Genomic DNA, 22,582 nt, shown 5'->3' on the forward strand with positions numbered 1-22,582 from the left:
GGAAGGACGTGGAGTGTGTCTCAAGGCAGGGGAACGTCCACCCGCTCAGTATCCCCCTTGCACATGTCTCACCCACGGCGCTGACCTCTCTGCAACCCTGCCTTTACCTGGGAGGGTACAGGAAACCTCTCCTGCATCCCCCACCTCTGTAATGACATGACAGGAGGTGTGAGCACTATACAACACCTCCTGGAATGAAAGCAAGACTCAGGAAGCCGGGGGTGCCCATGGGTGAGCACGTGCCTGGCCAGGTGGAGTGGGGCTGTCATCACTGTCCCAGTCATCGTGGTTGAGAGGCCAGCATTCCGAGAGCCATGTCCCTCCAGGACATCCGATCCACTCTGCTGTGTACCATGGAAAGTTTTGCCAGCATCTCTGGACACCAGGTTGTTGCTGATCTCCAGGCCCCATGTGCCACTCCTCTTTCTCATGAAAGATGAAGATAAAGACCCTGGACAGGCTTCCTCTGTCCTTCCTACCCCATCCCTGCCTGCCTTTCCCACCTCCAGGGAATCTGGGTAGCATCCAGAGATGCCTGCTGTGTGATTTTAGCCAAGACCGCAGGGCCCCCTGCAGACCCACGCCCCCGGTGGGGCATCGTGATCCATCGAGCTCTCCGTCTCCGCACAGGAAAATTTCACTTCACTCACCCTCTTCCAGAAAGTTCCTTCCTCCACCATCTTCTTCTCCCAAACATTCCGTAGAAGGGATGTGGGACCAGCTCACTATTGCACAATAAACCCCTGCAAAGAAAGCCAGAGCCCTGTCCCCCGTGCCTGCCGCCATGAGATCTGGACACCCCTCACCCAGGCCCAGCTGTGCTGCCTCTCCAGCCGGTCAGGGGTGACCCAGCCACCAGCCCCGGGCTCTGAGGGAGAACATCACAGCAACATCCTTGTATGGTGGGTCACACCAGGGGCATGAGCATGGCAGACACAGGCACCCTCCTGCCCCCTGTGTCCACACCCATCCTCTCCCAACTAGAGCTTCATCCTTTTGGTCTGATTTTTCTTCTCTTGGGAGTTTCACTCCCTCCTCCTCCTCTTGGTTGGAGCCCCTTGTTCTGAAGGGTCTTGGGTAGGTTTGGGTTTGACACCCAGCTGTGCTGTTCTCCAGCTGTGTGATCTTCAGAAAGTCAACCTCTCTGTGCCTCAGTTTCTCCCTCAATGAAGTGGGTAGAACACTGTCACCTTGAAGAGGTGCTGAGAAGACGCATAATAGGACAAACGGCGTGGAACGTCTGCCTACAGAAGCACTGATCCTGGCATGCCTGTTGGCTTCTTATCCGGTTGAACTTCACACCAACGGGCTTCTGGCATCTCCATTTGAGAGACAAACAGCGACTCTGCAAGGGGAAATGAATGGCCCATGATGTGGAGCTGTGCACACATTTGAAAGGGCTTTGGGAATTATTAAGAGCTTACAGCTGTCAGGAGTTTACTGAAGCTCTAAGAGCACGAGCACTGGAAACCCTCTAAGAGCATCTTCAGCACGTGGGGGCTGAGAACAATGGAGAGTAACCCTGGGCACCCACACCCACCTTGGAAGTCCAGCTTGAGAAGGGAGGGCACATGGAGGGGCCTCTGCACTGGGGATCAAGGCCAGTGTCGCCCTCTGACCCACTGTGGGCCCCCGAACAAGCCATTATCCTCTCAGAGCCTCAGTGTCCCCTTGGGGGGCCCTCCAGCGGTCCTTCCTGCTGTATCTGTGAATGACTCATGTGCTCATGGACACGTGTCCTTGAACATTCAACCAGGCGTCATGGACATCACGAAGGATGGAAGAAGCCCAGGGTCTGTGGGAGCTCAGTGGGGCACCCCACAACCAGAAGGGTTGGGAGGACCTCTCAGAGGAGGCTGACCCGAGGGCTGAGGAACAGCAAGTTTTCCAGGGAAACATGGAAGCCCAGGGGAGCCCAGACAGAGCGACAAGGATGGCACATCATGGCATATTCACTGACCACACCTGTTTTTGTGACTGCTAGCACCTGAAGCTCCCACCTGGATGGCGTCATCCCAGCTGTGTGACCTTGGGTGGCTTACTCAACTTTTCTGTGACTCAGGTTCCCCTTCTACAAAATGGGGATGATAGTGGTACGTACCTCAGATGGTTGTGTGTGAAGTTCAAATGCAGTAATCCATGCAGAGCACTTAGATCAGGACTGGGCAGGCTGGGCCGAGCAGTGAGTCAGGTATGCAGCATCACAGGCTAACAGATGCTCCATCCACCCCTGCCCCTGCTCCTCTGGCCTCTCCCAGAATCTCCACGGGATGTCCCCGCTGGAGCAGGCTGGCCCACACGGCACTCAGGAGGGGTGAAAGGATGTCCACTGTCATCTTTGTGTGTGTGTGTGTGTGTGTGTGTGTGTGTGTGTGTGTGTGTGTGGTACGTGGGCCTCTCACTGTTGTGGCCTCTCCCGTTGCGGAGCACAGGCTCCGGACGCGCAGGCTCAGCGGCCATGGCTCACGACCCCAGCTGCTCCGCCGCATGTGGGATCTTCCCCGACCGGGGCACAAACCCATGTCCCCTGCATCGGCAGGCAGACTCTCAACCACTGCGTCACCAGGGAAGCCCCACTGTCATCTTTAAAAGCATCCGAGAGTCCCCCGCCTGCATTTTGCTCTGGCTATTTTATAAGCTTCTGGTGTCATACCCCTGGCTCTTTCACTCCTGCACTGTCTTAGTCAACTCAGGAGCTTAAACATCCATTGAGTTACATCAACTCGGGTTGATGTAACAAAACACAATCAACTGGGACCTTAAACAACAGACATTTATTTCTCACAGTTCTGGAGACTGGAAGCCCAAGATCAAGGTGCCAGCAGATCCGGAGTCTGGGGAGATCTCTTCCTGGTTTGTAGACAGCTGCCTGGGTGGTGAGGAGAAAGGGAAAGCTCTCACATCTCTCCTTATTGGGCACTAATCCATCATCAGGACCCCACCCACTGGCCTCACCTAATCCTAATTACCTCCCAGAGGCCCCACCTCCAAACATCACCATGTTGGGGATTAGGGTTCAACCTAGGACCTTTGCAAGGATGCAAACATTTGCCTCCATAGAACGCACATGCCTTGTCCGCGTCCAGCCTCCACCTGGCCTCCCTTTGCTTTTTGCTCCTTTACTTTCGCTTGCCTATTGCTGCCCTCTAAGAGCTTCTTGTTGGGAGAAATGCCAGACACCATGTTATCCAGGGGTGGAGGAAACCAGTGAAAGCAGACAGAGAAATCACAGTGAGACTTCACTGGGCTTATGTCTCAGAGATGTTTTTCTCATCCCCAAACAGTGACTGAGGGCTGAACATGTTCAGAGTCCTGTGTGGGTCCCCTGGACACAGAAATGAGGAAGGTGAATGAGACACAGGCCTTGCCCTCAGGGAACTTAGACATAGTGTGGATGCACCCAGGAACCAAGCACGACAGAGCAGGTGAGAGATGGTGGGATGGAAGCTTGGCTGGACATCCCCCAGATCCAGGCAGCAGGTCCTGCTTTAGGAGCTCACCTGAGCCAGTCCTTGCTGGCAGAGGATGCTTACCGAGGAGAAGCAGCATTTCAGTCAACGGCCAGACCCAGCCCACAGGTATACTACCTTTGGCTTAGTATGTTCAAAAGTTTTCAGTTAGGGCTTCCCTGGTGGCGCAGTGGTTGAGAGTCCACCTGCCGATACAGGGGACGCAGGTTCGTGCCCCGGTCCGGGAAGATCCCACATGCCGCAGAGTGGCTGGGCCCGTGAGCCATGGCCGCTGAGCCTGCGTGTCCGGAGCCTGTGCTCCGCAACGGGAGAGGCCACAACAGTGAGAGGCCCACGTACCGCAAAAAAAAAAAGAAAAAATATTTCAGTTGATTTATGGTTACCAAAGGGGAAAGGGGGGATAAATTAGAACTTAGGGATTAACAAATACACACTACTATGTATAAAATAGATCAATAACAAGGAACTACCATATAGCACAGGGAACTATATTCAATATCTTGTAATAGCCTATAATGGAAAAGAATCTGAAAAAGAATATATATACACACACACACACATATGTATAACTGAATCACTTTGCTATATACCTGAAACCATCCCAACATTGCAAAGCAACTATACTTTAAAAAAATTGTCAGATGTCATTTGACAAAAACCAGATTTCACTTAAGATCTGTCAGCCCAGGCCCTTCCCAGCTACATGTCCTCAGTCAACTGGAGCTGAACAGTAGCCACCCCACTTAGACAAGACATGCCCCCTCCAGTCGGGCAGACTTCCCACCCCACCCACTCCAGTTAGCTTATTCCTCCCGCCCGGCTCCTGTAGACATTTGAGTGGGCAGCCTCTGGTATCACAGATTTCAGCAGTGCCATTAACCAATTTCTGTTTGTTTTATTAACCATGTCACCATGTGACTGTTTTTCAGGGAAATACCCCCCGAAGTCCCAGGATCCACTTTCCTTTGTACAGAAGAAACACGCTGGCCAGAAGGGCATAGGGACTGAGCCTGCTTCCCATGTTTGCTTTACGTTTAATTGAACTGCACAGCAACTCATCAAAGTAGGTGCTGGTCTCGTGTCACAATAGTCAAAGCACAGTTTGGAGGAGTTGGAAGACATGCCCAAGGTCATCGGCCAGTAGGAGTCAGAGCCTGGATGGGACCCAGGAGTTCTGTCTCCATGTCCGGCAATTTTCCACCACATCACAAGGGCTGCCACCCATGTAGAAAGGAGAGCCTGCAATCCAAGGACATTCCAAACCACAGAGGGTCCAGTGTCACCCAACTGTCCCCAGCAGAGCAGTCAGCTGATGTTCAAATGATTTTCATCTGTTCCACAAATACTTCTCTGAAACCCCAAAAGTTTAAATATTGTATATAGGAAAAACTTCTCTTTCACGCACACACACACACTGACTTGTTTGTTAAAATACACTCAAGCATCACCAGCCCCTCCAGCCTGGAGACAGGCCGGCAAGCATCAGCCCCGGGGCTGCCAAAGAGACTTTTGTTTCACATTAAGCCAATCTGGTCTCGATCAGAGACAAGGCTGGGATAATGTCTCCAAATGAAAAAGCAGAGTCTTTGAACAGAATCTCCCAATCAACAGTCATCAGGGGCTGGGGACTGAGGGTCTGAGGTCATGACATGTGCGGCATCCTATCACAGCAGGGAGAAGAGAAGATATCGGAGGGGAAATGATGATCCTTTGTGATGACCTCAGATTTGGAGAACATCTCTCCTCTCAGGGACAACTGCAGAATGAGTGAGTCACTCAGTCAGCCCTCGGCCTGGTTCAGGGTGTGCGAGATGACAAAGGCCCAGCCACTTCCTGCAGGAAGTCCTGGTCTGGAGGGAAGAGAAAGGCACAGAAATGAGGGACAGCAAAAAACTACTCCTCCCAAACGTGTCCTCCCCTTGTGCCTTTAAACAGCCACCAACAGGAATGCAAATTGGTGCAGCCACTGCAGAAAACAGTATGGAGATTCCTCAAAACCTAAAAATAGAGTTACCATATGATCCAGCAAGCCCACTCCTGGGCATTTATACAGAGAAAACCATAATTTGAAAAGATACATGCACCCCAATATTCACTACAGCACTATTCACCATAGCCAGGACATGGAAGCAACCTAAATGTCCATCAACAGAGGAATGGATAAAGAAGATGTGGTACCTATATACAATGGAATATTAGCCATAAAAAGGAACGAAATAATGTCATTTGTAGCAACGTGGATGAACCTAGAGATGATCATCCTAAATGAAGTAAGTCAGACAGAGAAAGACAAATATCGTATAATATCTCTTATATGTGGAATCTAAAAAAATGATACAAATGAGCTTATTTACAAAACAGAAATAGACTCACGGACAGAAAACAAACTTATGGCTACCAAAGGGGAAAGGAAGTGGGGAGGGATAAATTCAGAGTTTGGAATTAGCAGCTATTATATATAAAATAGGTAAACAACAAGGTCCTATTGTATAGCACAGGGAAATATATTCAATATCTTGTAATAACCTATAATGGAAAAGAATCTGAAAAAATTCATATATATATATGTATATGTATATATATATATATATATATATATATATATATATATATATATATATGAATCACTTTGCTCTACACCAGAAACTAACATCACGTTGTAAATCAGCTATACTTCAATTTTAAAAATAACGAAATTAACTGCCACCATCCACCCAGGTGGGAAGGTCCAGCCCTGGTGTCACACCTGAATCTTTTGTCTCCAGCACCGTCCACTTCCAAGCCAGAGGGACCCAGCCAACCTCTGGAACAGATTTCTATTCCTGCTTCTCCGCCTCTTCTCTACCTCCCAGCCCGCACCTTCGTCAGGGCCACCAGCATCTCTCACCTGGGCTCCCTGCTCCCATCCCCCACACCAGCTTCCAAGAAACCTATCAGAGTCTGCAATCAGATTCCCTCCAGCCTCTGACCCTTCAGTGACTTCCCAACACTCATGCAACAACATGGAAACCCCCCCCTGCACACATGCTCAGCCCCTACCCCTACCCCCCATACCCAACTCATGGCTCCCTGCACTCACAAGGCTCAGTCACCCATACCCCTCGACTGTGCCGGTTCCGGCTCTTCTCACCCATGGCCTCCACCCTTCCCAGTCCCCCAGCCTGGGTGCCTTTCCTGGGCTCTCCAATCTGCCTGATGCTTCTGACCTCTCGGACCCTCCATCAGTGGGCTTCTTCTCCTTGAAGAAGCCTCCCTTGCCCACCCTACGTGAAGGAAATATTTATCCTAGCATCTTTTTCACGTCATAATGATCCTTACCACACTTTGGGAGGGGAGTTTATTTGTGTGTGTGTGTGTGTGTGTGTGTGTGTGTGTTTCTTCCTCACTAGACTAGAAGCTCCTTGAGGGCAGGAACATGGTTTGATTTTACAGTCCAGGGGTGTTTAGAACTGTAATAGTAATAGAATCTTGGAACTGAGAGGGAACTCAGCCAGTTATTTTGTTCCTTTTTATGGCATGAGCTACACGAATCCCCTTTGCAGCTCCTCAGAAGCAGCTAAACATAATCTGCTTGGTTGCTTCCCATGACAAGGAGCTCATGCTCTCTCAAGACAGCTGACCCCATCCTTGAATGATTTTGATTATTAAGAAGGTCTGGGCCTCCCTGGTGGCGCAGTGGTTGAGAGTCCGCCTGCCGATGCAGGGGATACGGGTTCGTGCCCCGGTCTGGGAGGATCCCATATGCCGCGGAGCGGCTGGGCCCGTGAGCCATGGCCGCTGGGCCTGCGCGTCCGGAGCCTGTGCTCCGCAATGGGAGAGGCCACAACAGTGAGAGGCCCGCATACCGCAAAAAGAAAAAAAAAAAAAAAGAAGGTCTTCCTCACCTGGAGCCAAAATTTATATTCTGCAGTTTCTGCTCCCTGGTACTCAACCTGTCCTTTAGGGCCTTTCAGAATAAGCTGCTTCTCTACCCCCTTCAGTGGCACTGCAGGTGTTTGAAGACAGTGAGCTAGTTCCTCTTGAGTTTCCTCAGAGGGAATATCTCAGGTCCTCTAACTCCTCCTCATAAAACTTCTTTTGGAAATCTTGAACACCCTTGGCCACGTTCCCCTGTACCTGCTTATGTCTCCTTACAACATCTTAACTGGCCAAAGCCAACAGTCCAGTCATGGTCTGAGCAGCATAAAGTAGAATTTTTACCTCCCTCATCCTAAGTACTATACTACTGTTATTGCAATCAAACCATAAACTGCTTTGGTGCATGTCTGTAGTTAGGTTTCCAAGAAGTGACCCTGAGGTGAAGATTCATGGGCTAGGGATCTACTACAGGAATCTCACAGGAGAAACTAGCAAGAGAGTAAGGGAAGGAACCCAGCAAGGCTGGGAAGCCCCGTGAAGGGCTGCTCCAGACTGACCCTGAAGGGGGTTCCCAACTCTGACACCAGCCTGTCATTGGCTAAGGAAACCCTGGCGTGTTGTAACCTCCCAGGCTGTTCCTATTCTCTCCCTGGGATGTCAAGGTAGCTCGCATAGCCTGAGGGGAGTCCCCAAAGAGAGGCACAGGTGTAGCAGGTCAGAAGCCATAGCATATGGAAGCAAAGGGAAGGGTGGGTCTGAAGGATGCAAGCAGGGCATCAACAAGGTCCACCCTGGAGCGCCGCCCAGCTTATATCTCCCAATTGTCCATCCACCCCCCTCAGTCTTTTTCTCGCTAATTCCCCCTAAGCTCCCCCTTTTCAGTCTGTTCTTGTGCTATTTTCATTTTAGACACAAGTACATGACCACATGTTCATCCTTGCATCTTTTAAATTTCAGTGCCTGCTTTAGCGGGTCAAGATAACATTGAACCTTGTTTCTATCATCTGGTATATTCATTATCCTCCCAGCTTTGTCCCATCTGCAAATCTGATTCAGATTCTACTACCTTGTATTGAATGTCTACTATTTGCACAACACTACATTTAGCCTTTCTTTCATATATGTATATCTTTATTTGAGATGTGACCCTCCTCTTCTCCCTGTGAGTCCATGAAGGAACATTGCCCTTTGTGACTCAGAACCTACCTTTGACCACAGCTGATCCAAGGTCAGTCATCCAGAAGAGGACCCCACCCAGGACGAGAACACACCACAAAGAAATCATGAGGAATTGTTAAAGGATTTAAAGATCCAGCATGGGGACTTCCCTGGCAGGCCAGTGGTTAAGGCTCTGCACTCTCAATGCATGGGGCACAGCGTCAACCCTTGGTGGGGGAACTAAGATCCCACATGCTGCACGGTGCAGCCAAAATAATAATAATAATAAACATCTAACATGATCTGTAAGATAAAGATGCTACTCAATCCAATAGGAAGCATAGCATACGTACTAGAAACCATAAGAAGTGGTGGGACCTTTCTCCAACATGGAATGGCCTTCTGGAAAGCCTGTGATGATGGAATTTCAACAGTGATGCAAACTGGCTGCATGGGAGATAGGCAGCCTCTTTGCCATCTCTCCAACGTGATTTTTCCATCCATAAAATGAGGATAATATTAATTGTGCCTACTTTATAAGGTCGTCCTGAGGACTAGATAAGACAATTGCTTTGTGAAAGATGCTGTAAAGACACTGAAATATTCTGTGTGTGCAGCAGGCAGTGATAACAATGTAACTGACATTTCCTACTTCTACCTGAGTCACGGGTTCTCTTACTCTCTTTTAAATTTCCTTTTCTGAGGCTAGTTTTTTAAATGTCCCCTTAATAATTGGTTCTGAATTCAAATAAGAGAAAGGAAACAAGTGGGTAAATTTAGAACGAAAGAAAGAAAAAAAAAGGATTGTTTAACCCTGGATTACAATCATGAAGTTGTCAAACAAATCCCATGCCATAGACTCTGACAGACCCCACATTAATTTCTAAGGTCAGTGTCGAAAACAACAACTTTCTAATGAGGTTAAAAACATGTAATAATTCTCCAGGCAATTAAATGAATATCATCTGCTTTATCTCACCCTGAATTTGTCATTTTCAACATTTCTTCTAAGGGGTAGAATAACTCTGTTGGATCCGATGATATTTCCCCCAATTGGATGGTATCCCAAAAGTCACAGGACCATAGAATCTCAGCGAGGACATATGTTGTCATCTAGTCTGAATCTCTCATTTCAGGATGGAGCATTTTGGATGCAGAGAGAGGAAGGGGACTGCCCGTGGCCACAGTGTAGAGCCAGGGCTAGAACCTACACATGCATTGTAGATCTTTTATGAATTGAAAAGGCAGTGACTGGGATAAGCACAGGGTTTAAAGCTACTTCAAGGCAACTCAAAAGCTCACTGGGCAAGGCGCTCAGCCCTCTTAACAGCCTGTGGCCTTCAGTTGTGAATCAGAAGGAAGTGAATGCCAAAGCAACCTTGAAAAAGAAGAACAAAGTTAAAGGGCTCACGCTTCCTGATTTCAAAACTTGCTACAGCATTACAGTAATCAAGACAGGGTGGTGGGCTTCCCTGGTGGCGCAGTGGTTGAGAGTCTGCCTGCCAATGCAGGGGACACGGGTTTGAGCCCTGGTCTGGGAAGATCCCACATGCCGCGGAGCAGCTGGGTCCGTGAGCCACAACTACTGAGCCTGCGCGTCTGGAGCCTGTGCTCCGCAACAAGAGAGGCCGCGATAGTGAGAGGCCCGCGCACCGCGACGAAGAGTGGCCCCCGCTCGCCGCAACTGGAGAAAACCCTCGCACAGAAACGAAGACCCAACACAGCCATAAATAAATAAATAAATAGATAGATAGATAGATAGATAGATAAATAAATAAGATATTTAAAAAAAAAAAAGACAGGGTGGTACTGGCACAGGGATAAACATATATATATATCAATGGACTAGAAATGAGAACCCTGAAATAAAGCCTTTCATTTACGGACAATTGGTTCTTTACAATCAAATTGAGAGAAAATAGTCTTTTCCCCAAATAATGCTGGGACAACTGTATATCCACATGCAAAACAATGATGTTGGACCCCTTTCCTCACACAGATACAAAAATCAACTCCAAAATGGATCAAAAACTAAATGTAAGGGCTAAAATTATAAAACTTTTAGAAGGAAATGTCAGAGTATATCTTTGTGAGCTTAGATTAAGCAATGTTTTCTTAGGTATGACAACAAAAGCACAAAAACCAAGGCACAAAAGCACAAGCAACAATTGGGAAAAAATAGATAAACTGGACTTCATCTAAATTTAAAACTTTTATGCTTCATAGGATATCATCAAAAATTGGAAAGGCAGCCCACAGAATGGGAAACATTATTTACAAATCACATATTTGATAAGGTATTTTAATCCAGAACATACAACTCACTCTTACAACTCCGTAATAAAAACATACATAACCTAACTTAAAAATGAGCAAAGGATCTAAACAGACATTTCTCCACAGAAAATATACAAATGACCAATAAGAACATGAAAAAATGCTCAATATTGTTAGTCATCAGGGAATGCAGATCAATACTACAATGCAACACCACTTCACACACACTAGGATGGCTGGAATCAAATGGATGGACAATAACAATTGCTGATGAGGATACAGAGAACTCCCATCACGGGTGGAAACGTACAACAGAGGAGCCCCTTTGGAAAAGAGTTTGATGCTCTCTCAGAATATTAAACACAGAGTTACTGTAGGACTCAACAATTCTACACCTAGGTATACACCCAAGAGAAATGAAAACGTACGTTCTCACAAAGCTTGTACATGAATGTTCGTAGAAGCATTATTCATTGTCCATATTTCAACGGTGGAAACACTCAAATGTCCATCACCCGATGAATGGATGAATAAAATGTGGTGTAGCCACAAAAGGAATATTATTTAGCAAAAAAAAGGAATGAAGTTCTGATACAAGCTACAACATGGATGAACCTTGAAAACATTATGCTAAATGAAAGAAGCCAGTCACATAAGGCCTCATATTGTATGATTCCACTTTTTTTGAAATGGCAAAAACAGGCAAATCCATACAGACAGAAATAGATTAATAGTCGCCAATCGTTGGCAACAGGAGATGAAGGCTGTTGATAGGGTAGAGTTTCTTTTTGGAGCAGTAAAAATGTTCTAAATTGAGATTGTGATGATGATTGTACAACTTTGAAAATACACTAAAAATCATTGAACTCTACATATCAAATGAGTGAATTTTATGTACGTGAATTATACCTAAAAAGTTCTTTTCAAAAGGAAAGGGATAAATTTAAACATTCATTTATTCATGATTCAACATTCATTGAATGACTGCTATGTTCTAGGTTCTGGGATACAATAATGAATCCACCCTATATTCTATTGGACGATAGAGACAAGAAGCAGTAAAAAAACTATGTGGGCCAAATCCCACCTGTTGTCTGTTTCTGTAAATAAAGTTGTACTGAAACACAGCCATGTTCATCCATCTATGTATTGTCCGTGGAGATTTTCCTACCACAGTGGCAAGATGACCACAACTACCGTCTGTGGGCCAAATCCTGCCCATTGTCTGTTTCTGTAAATAAAGTTTTATTTAAACACAGCCATGTTCATCCATCTATGTATTGTCTGTGGAGGTTTTCCTACCACAATGGCAGAGACCATATAGCCCACAAAGCTGAAAATATTTGCAGGCAGTCTTTGTTTTATTGCACTTCACAGATACTTCATTTATTGTAAATTGAAGTTTTGTGGCAACCCCGCATCTAGAAAGTCTATTGCTGCCATTTTTCCACCAGCATTTCCTCACTTCATGTCTCTGTCTTTTGGTAATTCTTGTCGTATTTCAAACTTTTTCATTATTATTATATTTGTTATGGTGATCTGCAATCAGTGATCTTTGATGTTACTATCGTAACTGCAGATGTGGTGGAAATAGCAAGAGAACTAGAATTAGAAGTGGAGTCTGAAGATGTGGCTGAATTGCTGCAATCTCTTGATAAAACTTTAACGGATGGATGAGCAAAGAGAGTGGTTTCTTGAGATGGAAACTACTCCTGGTGAAGATGCTGTGAAGATTGTTGAAATGACAACAAAGGATTTTGAATATTCCATAAACTTAGTTGATAAAGCAGAGGCAGGGTTTGAGAGTATTGACTCCAATTTTGAAAGAAGTTCTACTGTGGGTAAATGCTATCACACAGCATTGCCTGCAGCAGAGAAATTGTTCATGAAAGAAAGAGTCACTTGATGCAGCAAACTTCATCGTTGTCTTACTTTAAGAAATTGTCACGTCCACCCCAAGTCTTCAGCAACTACCACCCTGATCAGCCAGTGACCATCAACGTGGAGGCCAGACCCACTGCCAGCAAAAAGATTATGACTCACTGAAGGCTCAGGTGATGGTCACCATTTTTTAGCAATAAAGTATTTTTAATGAAGGTATATACATTTTTTCTTAGACATAATGCTATTTCCCATGTAACAGACTACAGTATTATGTAAACGTAACTTTTAATGCACTGGGAAACCAAACTACTCTTGTGACTTACATTATTGCACTATTCACTTTGCTGTGGCCGCCTGGTACCGAACCTGTAGTATCTCCAAGGTCTGCCTGAACTATCTGTCCCTTTATAAAAGTTTTCCAGGGGCTTCCTTGGTGACGCAGTGGTTGAGAGTCCGCCTGCCGATGCAGGGGACACGGGTTCGTGCCCAGTCCAGGAAGATCCTGCATGCCGCAGAGCGGCTGGGCCCGTGAGCCATGGCCACTGAGCCTGCACGTCCGGAGCCTGTGCTCCGCAACGGGAGAGGCCACAACAGTGAGAGACCTGCGTACCACAAAAAAAAAAAAAAAAAAAAAAAAAGTTTGCCAGCCCTTGTAGTAGAGTTTCAGGTAAAGATACGTGTTACAAGTTCACATAAAACAGGGTAAATGATAAGAAGTGGCTGGAGTTGCTATTTTAGGTAGGGGAATAGAGAGGACTTTCTAAGAAGGCGGCATTGGAGACCCTACATGAGGGGATGGAGCAAATCATGTGACCCTCTAGGTGAAAAGTGTTCCAGGAAGAGGGAACAGAAAGTGAAACCGCTGGGGGCCAGTATAGCAAGACTGTGTCCCGGGAGCCAAATGAGCTTCAGGAGCCACATGGGGATGAGTCACAGCTGGGAGCAACCTCCCCCAGGCGGACGAGCCCATGACACCACCCAAGCCAGGAGATGGTAACGGCTGAGATAATTTCAGAAACTCTTAGGAAAGCAGGCACATTTTACTTTGAGGTGGGAGAGACTCTGAACCAAAAGAATCACCAACAGCCATTGATGAGAAGTCTGTTGGATAAAGCTATGCTTTAAAAAAAAAACATTGATATATATGTGTTAGCATACGGTATTTGTTTTTCTCTTTCTGACTTACTTCACTCTGTATGACAGACTCTAGGTCCATCCACCTCACTACAAATAAGTCAATTTTGTTTCTTTTTATGGCTGAGTAATATTCCATTGTATCTAAGGAAAAAAAAAACGGTCATGAAGAACCTAGGGGTAAGATGGGAATAAAGACACAGATCTACTAGAGAATGGACTTGAGGATATGGGGAGGGGGAAGGGTAAGCTGTGACAAAGTGAGAGAGTGGCATGGACATATATACACTACCAAACGTAAAATAGATAGCTAGTGGGAAGCAGCTGCATAGCACAAGGAGATCAGCTCGGTGCTTTGTGAACACCTAGAGGGGTGGGATAGGGAGGGTGGGAGGGAGATGCAAGAGGGAGGAAATATGGGGATATGTATATGTATAGCTGATTCACTTTGTTATAAAGCAGAAACTAACACACAACTGTAAAGCAATTATACTCCAATAAAGATGTTAAAAAAAAAAAAGAAAAAATGAAAAAAAAAGAAAAAAATCATCGAGATCAACCCCATTAGTCAGTCAGGACCATGGAAACTACCAAGGACCATGTAAGGAGTGCTGCAGGGTGAGGCACAGCAATGGCCATGGAGAACCTAAGTTAGAAAAGTAACTTTGTCATTTAATGGCTGTGTGATACAGGAATGGATTTATTTATATGTTCTTATAATGGGGACTTGTTATCTTATCTCAGATAAGGCACCTGCCCTTTCTGAGTCCCAACTTCCTCAGATATGAATGATAATATCCACTTCCCAATCTATACAATTGCCCATCTTGAGGCCCAACATGAATGACTCCTCCGTCTGTGCTGTGGAAGCTGAAAAAGACTGATCATCAGGGTAGCTGACAGTTTACACTCTTGAAGGCAACTCCTCTTGAGTCCCACAAGTCTCTGAGGTCAGTTGACAAATAAACGCCCCAAGTAGAGTCATGGGCACACTCTCCTGCCTAATCTAGGGTAAGAAAAACACAAATATCACCACTTCACATCTGCAAGCCTCGAAAAATAAAATAAATTAACACTCTGTAGGACACACTGAAAACTCCAATTGCATTTGTCTGCAAGGTCACTTCGGAGACAATGTCCAGAACGTTTCAGAAAAACGTCTGGATCCTTGTGCCATTTCAAGGTATGGCCATGAACTCTTTTCTATCGATCTAATACAGATTTGGGAGAATGAGAATGTCACCCTGCAGGCATTGCACCCACCTAAACCGACCTGGTGACATTACAGCGCAGGAGATCTGCAGGGTGACGCTTGCATTGGTGAGTGAGCAAAGGGTTCGCCTCTCGTTGGGCAACTGGCATTTCAGAGATGCACACCCTGCAGTTATTTTAATAGTAATGAAGTTCACTGCTGCTGAGATGAAGAGGTCTAGAAGGAATTGTTCTGTCCACTCTGCCTTGAAGAACTCTTTGGCGCCAAAGTCTCCAGAGATTAAACCAACCCCCTTCAGCAAATGGCCTCACCACAAAATCCAATCTGACTCCGAGGGCTTCCTTCCTGCTCCAACAGAGAACAGCTGCATTCATCACTGGAAATTCTCCCCAACCTAAAGGATCGTGTCTCCTCCTTCTAACTTGCCTTCCACAAATGCACGATCTACTGGGAATTACGAGATCCAGGACGTATCCAGCTCAATCTTGTCCCCAGGCCGAAAACATTTTCTAAAGTGAAGGAATTCTTTGCCCAAAGGAAACCTTGAGTAGAATGTATCTGACCTGGGGATATAAGACAGATACAAATAGAGATGTTCTGGATAAATTGGTGGGTGTGGGGTTTCACCCCTGCCCCACCAGTCTATGTTCCTCCCACTTCACTCCAAGGTCTATTGAGCACACACCACCCCCCGCCCCGCCTCTCCCCAGGGATCCAGAAAGCACAATTTGAAAACTACAGTCAAACCTAATTCTTTCATTTTACAAGTGGAAAAACTGAGACCCAGGGAAGGAAAATGTCTTGCTCAAAGGCCATGGCAATATCTGGTCCAGGTCCTGGTTCCATTCATTGAGGAGTTAGCATGTATTTTCTGTAAAGGGACAGATGGTGAATATTTTCAGCTTTGAGGGCACATGGTCTCCACCACCACTGTAGAGCAAAAGAAGTCATCAGCAATATATAAACTAGTGGGCATGATTGTGTTCCAATCAAACTCTACAGAAACAAGTGATAATTCCTACACCCATGTTTATAGCGACATTATTCACAGTAGCCAAAGGTGGAAGCAACCCAAGTGTCCCTAGAAGGATGAATGGATAAACAATATGTGGCCTATCCATAAAACTGAATATTATTCATCCTTAAAAAGAAAGGAAATTCTGATGATAATGGATGAATTTTGAGGACATTATGCTAAGTGAAATAAACCAGACACAAAAGGGCAAATACTATAGGATTCCACTTATAAAAGGTACCTAGAGCAGCAAATTCATAGAGACTGAAAGTAGAATGGTGGTTGCCAGGGGCTGGGGGAGGGGGAAGGAGGATTTAGAGTTTAATAGATACAGAGTTCCAGTTTGGAAAGATGAAAAGTTCTGGAGGTGGATGTGGGGATGGTAGCCAATGTAATGTAACTACACCACTGAACTGTACACTTGCAAATGGTTAAGACGGTAAATCTTATGTGTATTTTATCACAATAAAAAAATAACAATTAGAAAAAAGTGATGGGCCAGATTTGGCCCATGGACTGTTGTGTACCAGTCCCTGTGACAGTTCAGGCTACTTGTCTCTGGACAAAAAGTTGATCAGACAGCAGAAAACACAGAGGATCATGGCTGTGCCAGGGGAGTGGGATGGGTAGCCGTTGACCTTTAAAGTAGCTGCCATCCATTGAATCAAGAGGTCAGTTGTGGGTCGAATAAGTTAGACAGTGGCTAGAACCATCCACTTTCACCCACTCTGGCCACAGCCAGACTAAAGCCAGCAGTTTTCATGGCCTGGTAGAGTAATCAGAAATCAGGCTTCTCATCAGGCTAAGTGAGATTTGCATTTTCCATCCAAAAACCACCACTCAATGTCAGTATGCTTTTGGGCAAGGATCTAGCACTCTGAGCCTCAGTTTCTCCATCTATAAAATGAATTTCTTGTACCATATGATCTCTTAAGTTAGATAATAAACCTACTGTGCCAAGTTATGCTAATATTTATGTTATAAAAAAATACATGCAGGGACATCCCTGGTGGTCCAATGGTAAAGAATCCTCCTTCCAATGCAGGGGACACGGGTTCGATCCCTGGTCAGGGAACTAAGATCCCACATGCGATGGAGCCCACAACTACAGAGCCCACACGTCTTGGAGCCTGTGCACCACAACTAAAGAGAGAAAATCTGCATGCCACAACTAAAGAGAAGCCCGCGCGATGCAATGAAGAGCCCACACAACGCAACAAAAGATCCCACATGCCACAACTAAGACCTAACACAGCCAAAAAAAGAAAAAAAAAAAGAAAAGAAATAAATAAAATAAATAAATACTTTTTTTTAATATGTGCAAAGAAACTACTATATGATAAAAGTTCGATAAGGGTTATCTAATTTCTTTCTGTTTGGGGGCCTTAAATTATCAATAACTAAAGAGTAGAGGATGCCCTGAAGGGAAAAGAAAAACAATTAAAAAAAATAAAAGGCAGGAGAATCTCCAAAGAACTGCCATGGCTGCTGAGATGCAGCCATTTCTAGGAGTATAGAGAAAGATGGTGAACCTTGAATGTCATGCAAAGATACTGGTTGTTATTATCAGCAAAACACATGAAAATTTCTCCCTGAGAACAAAAAAAATTTTCAGCTCAGAAAACGTGGTCAGTCAAAAGAGAGAGAAGTTTAAGTATCTGCCTGCTTCCTTTTTATTACGGACTAAATATTTGTGTTTCCCTAAATTCATATGTTGAAGCCCTAATCCTCAATGCGCTGGTATTTGGAGGTGGGGCTTTGGGGAGGTAATTAGGATTAGATGAGGTCATGAGGGGGGGGGCTTCATGATAGGATTAGTGGCCTTATAGGAAGAAGAAGAAAGAGACAACTCTCTGTCCTCCATGTGAGGACACAGTAAGAAGGCAACTGGCTATAAGACAGGAAGCATGCCCTCACCAGCACCCAACCATGCTGGCACCCTGATCTAGAACGCTCTGCCTCCAGAAATGTAAGAAAAGAAATTTCTGTTGTTTAAGCTACCTGGTCTATGATACTTTATGTCAGTCTGAGCAGACTAAGGTGCTCTCCCTGACCAGAGTTTTAAAAAATGTATATTTCAATAACCAGTTCCAGGGCCCCTGAAGTTTATTTCAATTCCCCTTCAGCTATAGAGACTTAGAGATAAAGGTCAAGCAAACATGGAACTAGAGAGGTTTTAGCATCTCTGCCATGAGCCAGGCTGTCAGAGAGAGGGCAGCTCCTAGGACAGGAGTATTCAGATTGGGTTGCCCCAGGAGCAGACCCAGTAGGAGAGAGAGGTAAGTGAGGCAGGGAAGAAAAGACATTCATGAAAAGGTTGTTATTAAGTCAGTTACCACTGTGGGCAACTAGCACTTAATCCTACTGGGAAACTGTGGGATCCAATGTAGAACACGTGCCTCAGAGCTACCCCAGATGCAGTGAGAGAGCTGGGGTATTTATACCCCCATGATGTCAGTCATTGTGGAGGTGGTTGGGTACCAAGAGCAACACTGCAATGAAACAGTGGTGTTGCCTCCTGTTCATTTTATTTTTATACTTATTTCTTTTGAACACATTGCAATAGCAGAAGATGTAAGACTGAGGACTCACCCTGGACTTGTGCTCATCTCCCTGACACTCCATGTCCAACCCACTCCAGAACTTGGGCATTCAATCTTCTTCTTTTCTTTCCCATTCACCGCTGCCTCTCCACCCTCATGGCTCTTAGTCACGTCCTAACCGGTCTCCCTGCCTCTCTTCTTCCCTACCCCTACCCTGCGACCACCAGAGAGACCTTTAAAAACCATGCATGTTATCAATTGTTCCCTGGCTTCACACTCTGATGGGGATGCAAGGCGATATCCTATAGCCCTCCCGACTGACCCCAGCCCAGCACTCAACTCCTCTCCCATCCCCTGGTTCTAGCCCCACCGACCTGCAGGTGGCTTCCATTCCCAACTCTCACCCTTCCACACTGCTGGTTCACTGTATCCCTCTGTCTGGATTTTCTTTCCTCTTCTTCCTTCCTCTCTTCACCCTGGAGGGCACAGCTCAGACATTGTTTCCTCCAAGAAGCCCCTCTGGGTTCCTACAATATCCATGCCATGTCCAGCACTGCACTTAGGAAATCATATTTTGACAGTTCTGGAGGATTCTGGTGCTCCTCTGGATGATCACAGGAATCCAACCTTCTCACGCCTGAATCCCAGCCTCTGGTCCAAGTCTTAACCTCCAGCAGTTGTCCTGTCTCTGTGTCTGCAAAATATTCTCTGTCCCTGTATTCTAGCTTTGTTTTGCCCCTTTCCTTGTTGGGGGTGGGGGAAGACCCGTCTCTTACTGCCAGGACAAAAAGTAGAGACGCATATTTGCTGGTCACCTCTTTGAGTGCTCTTGTGGTACTTGGAAAGGAAATGATTCTGTCCCTAGCTAAATGTGAGACTCATTTAACTAAACTTTGCTGCCTCCCAGGGACTTCCAGAGCCGGCCTGAGCAAACCAGACCCAGCTATGAGCACTTCCAGCCGAGGGCCAGTCTTGCGGGCATGGGGGCTGGCTGTGAGGAGGCTCAGGCAGGCCGGTCCACCATACCTGCACACCACAGAGGGGACCACAGGCTGCAGGGCCAGTTGTAAACATGCAGGTGGCAGGACGACGGCCGCAGCAGAAGCCATGGGGCCTGCTCTGGGGCTCCGCCTCCCAAACCAGTAAAGCTACATGCACATCCCTGTGTAGACTCAGCCAGAGGGCAGGCCCCCTCTCCCAGCACCTTGGTGGCAGGGGGGGTATGGAGGTACCAAGAACAGGGCCCCATCCTTTCTGCTTTCCTTCCTCCTTCCCTCCCTTTTCCTTCCTTTCTTCCTTCAGTAAATATAAATGTTTAGTCAGCCCAGCCCTGGCAGGCCCTGGGATACACACAGCAAAATATTTTGATCCCATAAATAATTTCTTTTCACTCTACCTTGATAACATGAATACAGCCACACCCTGTTTTTGGCTCAGGGGATGTACTGGTGAGAAGGACAGATACACTCTTTGCTCTCATGGAGCTTAGAATGGGAGGGACAGGCAGGGTCAGACAGTACTCAGATAATCCCACAAATAAGCATGGAGCTACAACCGTGGTATGTGCTGAGAAGGGGAAGGGGATGGGGTTAAGGGACAGAATGAAAACAACAGTAATACTAACAGCCATAGGTAGACCTCCCTTACCCTGTGCTGGGTGCTGCGCCAAGAGCTTCATCAGTATTTCTTCACAACCACCCTAAGAACTAGGCCCTCCTGTCATCCCCCTTTTAAAACAGAAGCACAGAAAGGATAAGAAAATTTCCTCAATTCACCCAGCCATGAGGGGTGGGGCAGGGGTTCATCAAACACAGAAAGGCTCACTGAGGATGGACATTATAATGATCAGAGCACGGAAGGATGAGTGGGAGTCCACTGGTGGAAATCTGGGCCATTCCAGGCAGAGGAGATCCAGGGCGAAGGTCCTGGGGCAGGCACCAGTGCAGGAGGGAAGTACTCTGAGGATCTAAAAATTGAGTAATGAGCCAATTAAACCAAGTGATTGGGCTCTTTCTCTTGATTCTACATCCCTAGTAACTGTAGGTCTCCACTAGCTCTTCCATCATTGCACTGAGATACCACGGGTTTGTCCCTCTGCATCTCCTCCAATGGCCAAGCTCCTTATGTGTTTGTGGGGGAAGGAACAGAAAAGACCCTCTTGTTTCACTTTGGATTTCCAGAGCCTAGCACATGCCTGACAAATAGTAAGTGCACGAGAAAGGTTTGTTGGAGTCATGCATAGCTGCATGGCTGTCCTCCACGATATGGCGAGCTCTGGTGGATGAAGTAGGTGCAAAGACAGGGTGCATGATATGGTTCCTTCATCTCCCTGACACCTCCTCAAGGAGCTCACAGTTGAGGAAGGAGAGAGATTTATGAGACTAAATGTTATGTGGTGCCGTGGACTGGGTCCTAGAACACAAAATGTCCTGGAAAATCTAGAACATCCAAATAAAGTCTATAGTTTAGTTCATGGGAATGCAGTTTTCTTAGTTATGACAAATGCACCACAGAGATGTGAGGTAATAACATTATAGGGAACTGAAAGTGGATGAGGCTTTTATAGGATTTTCTGTAAATTCAAAAGTATTCCAAAATAAAAAGTGTATTTCACAAAATTGGGAGACAACTAGGAAAATTTGAATGTCGCGTAGTTGCTACTATTAAGGAATCATTGTTTCTTTTTAAGCCTGATAATTTGTATTAAGGCTCTGCTTCTCATTAAGCTCTTATCTGTTAAAAAGATACACTGAAGAATTTACTGATGCAATTATTTTGCTTCAAAAATCCTGAGTGGGTTAGGGTGGGGTGTAGCAGGAGAGGGCTTATACAAATAACTTAAGATGGGCCATAAGCTAATAATAACTGAAGCAAAAATGGGTACAGGGAGATTTATCTGTATGGGCTTGAAACTGTCTACAATAAAAAAATATTTTTTATGCTAACTCTATTAGATAAGTACCCACCTGGCAATGGGATTGCTGGATCATATGGTAGTAATTCATGAAATCAGAATCTCAAAGAGATATGCACACTCCTATGTTCATGGCAGCATTATTCACAGTAACCAAGATGTGGAAACAATGTAAATGTTCATCGACAGATGTTAATAAAGAAAATGGATAAAGAAGATATGATATATACTCAGCCTTAAAAAAGAAGGAAATCCTGCCACATGTAACAACATGGATGAACCTTGAGGAAATGATGCTAAATGAAATAAGCCAGACACAGAGGGCAAATACTGCAAGATCCCACTTATATGAGGTTTCTAAAATGGTCACACTCATAGAAGCAAAGAATAGAATGGTGGATGAACAGGGGAGGGGGGAGGGAGGGAAAGGGGGAGGAGCTATCAATGGGTATAAAACTGTAGTTATACAAGATGACTAAGATCTAGAAATCTGCTGTACGACATTGTGCCTGTAGATAATAATACTGTACTACAGTATTATTACTACACTTAAACATCTGTGAAGAGGGTAGAGGTCATATTAAATATTCTTAATATAATATAATATAATATAATATAATATAATATAATATAATACAATATTAGTATAAAGTAAGCACTAGACCCAGGTTGTATGGGTTAAAAGTCTAACTCATGGCTATGATGTTTAACCTTTCTGAGGCTCAGTTTCTTCATCTGCAAAATGGCCTCATTAAAACACTACCCCATAGAAGAGGGAGGAACACTCCCAAACTCATTCTACCAGGCCACCATCATCCTGATACCAAAACCAGACAAAGATGTCACAAAGAAACAAAACTACAGGCCAATATCACTGATGAATATAGATGTAAAAATCCTCAACAAACCACTAACAAACAGAATCCAACAGCACATTAAAAGGATCATACACCATGATCAAGTGGGGTTTATCCCAGGAATGCAAGCATTCTTCAATATACGCAGATCAATCAATGTGATACACCATATTAACAAACTGAAGGACAAAAACCATATGATCATCTCAGTAGATGCAGAAAAAGCTTCTGACAAAATTCAACACCCATTTATAAAAAA

The sequence above is a fragment of the Mesoplodon bidens genome, assembly GCF_964165515.1.
Source record: "Mesoplodon bidens genome assembly, chromosome: 3".
Lineage (NCBI taxonomy): Eukaryota > Metazoa > Chordata > Mammalia > Artiodactyla > Ziphiidae > Mesoplodon > Mesoplodon bidens.